The following is a 4861-nucleotide window of genomic DNA, read 5'->3' as shown; positions in this document are numbered from 1 at the left end:
TTTCTTCATGTTTCTTCTGCTTTGGGTTCACTGAGCTTCTTAGATCTGTAGGTTTTACTTTTCACTAAATTTGGAAAATATTTTACCCTTATTTATTTAAAAAGATTTTTGTTTTCCATCCCTTCTCTTTTGGGAACTCCAGTTTTATTATATTTGGTGTCTTGGAATTGTTCCAAGACTTACTGATGCACTCTTACATTTTTTAGCCTTTTTTAAAACCTACATTTCACCTCTGCTAGTTCCTATTGTTTTCTAGTTCATTAGTCTTTATGTCTGCCTCATCATTCGGCCAGCTAGAGGAAGGGACAGACCTATGGCCGTATAGACAGCTCATGCAAGAAAGGAGTGGGATTGCAGATAAGGAGGAATGAATGGATTAGTAATAAGTGCTTTTGTTGCAACTGGTTGTACATTTTTTAAAAAGATTTATTTATTTATTTTAGAGAGAGAGAGAGAGAGCATGAGCCAGGGGAGGGGCAGAGGGAGAGGGAGACAAGCAGACTCCCCACTGAGCGGGGAGCCTGATGTGGGGCTCAATCCCAGGACTCTAAGATCATGACCTGAGTCAAAATCAAGAGTCAGACGCTTAACTGACTGAGCCACCCAGGCGCTCCTGATTGTACATTTTTAAAAGAAATTTTATCTCTACTTCACACTGTACATCGTAATAACTAGAGATTTTTAAACATGAAATTCAAAACTTTAAAAGCTCTAGAGTAAATTAATAAACTACATCTCTATAATCTTGAAATATGGAAGGATTGTTTGAACATTACAGTAAACTCTGACCACAAAAGAATAGATCGATAAATCTGACTACTTGCCACACATGCAAGTGACAAAAAGTACTGATACTGAAAATATACATAATTTCTATATCAATAAAAAAACAAACCAAACCCTTTGAAAAAAAGAAAATTATAATGGCTAATAAATAAACAGATGTTTCACACATTAGAGGTCAAGAAAATATAAATTAATACCTCAGTGAATATTATTTGTTGCATCTAAACTGACTAAAATTTAAAAGACTGATAATACAAAACCTTGCTAAGGATGTGGCTCAATAACTCTTATCCATTGCCATTGGGAATGAAAATTCCTAAATTAACAATAAAATATTTGTCACTAATTTTTATGTTAAAAATTTTTTTAAAAAGATTTTATTTATTTATTCGACAGAGATAGAGACAGCCAGCGAGAGAGGGAACACAAGCAGGGGGAGTGGGAGAGGAAGAAGCAGGCTCATAGCGGAGGAGCCTGATGTGGGGCTCGATCCCATAATGCCAGGATCACGCCCTGAGCCGAAGGCAGACGCTTAACTGCTGTGCCACCCAGGCGCCCCTATGTTAAAAAATTTTTAAATTGTGGTAAAATATACATAAGATAAAATTTACCGTCTTAACCATTTTTAAGTATGTAGTTCTGTAGTGTTAAGCACAAACACACTGTTACACAACCAGTCTCTAGAACACTTTTCATCTTGCAAAACTGAAACTCTGTACCCATTAAACAGCAACTCCCCACTTCCCCTTTCCCCATGCCCTGGCAACCACTGTTCTACTTTCTGTCTTTGAATTTGACTACTCTGGGCACCTCCTATAAGCGGAATCAAACAGTATTTGTCTTTTCATGACTGGCTTATTTCTTTTAATAAAGTGTTCTCAACTTTCACCCATGTTACAGCATGTGTCAGAATTTCCTTCCTTTTAAAGGCTGAATGATATTCCACTGTAAGTATATACTACATTTTGTCTATTCTTTTGGGTTTATACCCAGAAGTGGGACTGTTGGATGATACTGTAGTTGTATTTTTTATTTTTGTTTTGAGAGTTCATGTGCATGTGTGTATACACACAAGCAGGTAGGGAAGGGCAGGGGGAGAGGGAAAGAGTCTTAAGCAGGCTCCACGTCCAGCACGGAGCCCAACACAAGGCTCGATCTCACCACCCTGAGATCACGACCTGCACTGAAATCAAGGGTCAATGCTTAACTGACTGAGCCACCCAGGTATCCCCATATTTTTAATTTTTAAAGGAACTTCCATACTGTTTTCTACAATAGTTGTACCATTTTATACTTTTACCAGCAGAACACTGAAAGGGTTCCAATTTCTTCACATTCTCACCAACAGTTGTTTTTTTGGTTTTGTTTGGGTTTGTTCTTTGATCAATGGCTGTGAGAGGCTGTGTGATTATGGTTTTGATTTGCATTTCCCTAATGATTAGTGTTATTGAGGTAGTGGCCAGAATTAAGCTTATGCTTGCAGCTAAAGTTAGTTTAGGAAAGAAAAATGTAAGAAATTCTGATTTATAGTGTAAAAACCAAATCCAATTGTTTTTGATTATAGGGTCCACAATCATATTCAATGCTTTGGGGGGAAAGTCTCTTCTTCAAACAATTCCTCTAATCAAGTTGAAAAACATTTCATGTCCTTCATGTCCACCACAGGTGACTTAGATTCATAAAAATCAACATTAATATACATATTTTTCAGTTAAACAGCTAAAAACGGTAATGTCACTCTTGTCCAGTGATGAGCCAGGTTAGCTTTCAAGGGACTTACATTTCTGATGACCCCAGCACCATCCAGAAACCTGGGGAAAATTTCTCATGGTACAACCCAGCTGACTGACATTAACTGCTCCATTTGTAAGAATAGTAGGCATAATGCTCTGCGGGGATGTTTTATTAATTGAAAAGGAAACCGGCATGCATCAGAAAACTTACAGTCACCCAAAACCTGGCAATAGCTTACCATATACATTTTCTGGTGTACTTAAAAATCTTTGGGAAAAGTGCAGTTACGTACTCCACATCTCTGGTAGGAGTAGCAGCTCTGTCCAAATCTCCTCAGAGGTGGCCCTTTTGGAGTTCCTTGGGCATTTCATCCCATTCCTGCTGAGTCTAAGTCCAATTCATTCATTCATTCATTCATTCATTTAACAGATATTTCGTGAGGACTTAGTGTGTGCTACCCATTGGACTAGGCTCTGGGGATAATGCCATGGAGGACACGTTGAGATTAGATAGTAGGTAGACCTGTTTAGTGGGGTTACCTTTAGATGACAGGGCAGTGGGCTTCCTCTGCTTGATGCAGGCTTTTCCCTCAAGATGACTTTAATGAAACAGCTACAGGGACCACTTTAGCATATTGATTATTTTAAATAAAAATTACTTAAGAAACAACCAGTACAAGGACACTCAAACCTTCGTCTGCCTCCTTGAAAGCAGAAAACAAATCTCTCATATGAAAGTAACCTCCTTACACTAAGAAGTAAAAAGACATCCTTATCACCAGAGATAATGATTTTAAAGTAAAAAAAAGCTGCAGAAATAAACCTTATTACTTTTTACTAGTCTACTACTTCAGTCCAAACACCTGCTTTCCGTATCCCATGAATTCCTCAACAATTTATCATCTCTGTCTAAAATGTATAAAAACTGCCTGCTTTGGTCATTTCTTTATGTCTCAATTTTATAATTGGGCCTCTGAGCACATATCATAAAACGTTGTTGTTTTTCTCCTGCTAACTTGTCTCATGTGAATTTAATTCTTAGTTCAATTGGAGGACCTTGAGGATAGAGAATTTTTTTTTCTTCCCTTCACAGTGATAGTTTATTTTGAGTGGAATATAATTTAGGTTGCTCATTAGTAAGACGTATATACTGTTCATGTGTGAAGAGAGAGAAAGAAGGAGCTGTCTAGGCTCTGGCTTGAGACAGAGGAAGGGGAAGAACAATGATCAATGTATCTATATATAAGACAGTTACATATTCTTTGCAAGGCCAGATGATTAAAGAAGGCTTTGAAATGATGTGGTTATGTTTTGAAATGTGGTGGTGTAAATGGATTCCTTATAAACCTTCATAAATTAATGTTTAAGAAATTACTGAACACCTCCTCTTTGCTCAATGCTATGCTAGGTACAACGGGGATGTAAAAGAAGTGGACTGTGTGGTACTCGACTTCTTGAAGGGCAGGCCTTCCTGCATCCCACATAGAGCACAGAATACTGCCTATGTTGCTAGACTGATAACTACTTCTGGGCTGGAATCTCTTCTGTAGGATAATCACTCCTGGTTGCTATTATAAGATTTAGGGAAGGGTAGAGGTTAGGTGAAATTTACATAAAGCAATATTTTGGTAGGCTCAAAGCAGAAAAAAGCTGTGTGTAAAGGGGTCAACATAAGGTTGGACTGCAAAGTGGACTCAGGGGCCTATTCCTCGGAATTGATAAAGTTAAGATAGATGTGGTATGTGTTCAGAAATCCCTCATCTGAAGCTTTTTAGGTAGGTTGCAAATAAAGGCTGCTGCTTTGTTTGAAATTGACTTAGATCATGCAGAATGGGAAGAATAGGATGTTTCATTCTTATTGATACGATTTTGAACAGAAAATTTTCTGACACGATTTTAGAGAACAAGGATTCTAAGTAAGAGCAGTGGCCAAAGGGATTGTGATATGTCACAGCTGCAGCCTGACCATGGGAGAAATACTGTTTCCTTTACCTCTGCAGCTGGTTTTATCTATCTTTTATCTGTGTCTGTTATTTGTTTAAAAAAAAAAACACAAAAAAATAATAGGTCCAAAATGGAGTTGTTGATGCTAAGCGCCACTTCAGCAAACTGAGACTTAATTAGTGTAGAGGCCAAGGGCAGGCCACCCCAAGACGGGCCACTTTGGCATGAACACTGTTTTGAGTTAAAAACAATCCAAACCCAGCAGATTCAGAAAAAGCTTTTTACCTACCCCTCAACTGCCTGCCTTACCAGGAAGAGAGGTATTAATACAGATTCCTCTTTACCTAAGAAACTTATCTACGTAATAGGGCATCTTTGTTTTTCAAACATCTCCTTTC

The sequence above is a fragment of the Ursus maritimus genome, unplaced genomic scaffold (assembly GCF_017311325.1).
Source record: "Ursus maritimus isolate PB19 unplaced genomic scaffold, ASM1731132v1 scaffold_8, whole genome shotgun sequence".
Lineage (NCBI taxonomy): Eukaryota > Metazoa > Chordata > Mammalia > Carnivora > Ursidae > Ursus > Ursus maritimus.
The sequence above is the reverse complement of the archived record's forward strand: the minus strand, read 5'-3'. Positions refer to the sequence as shown.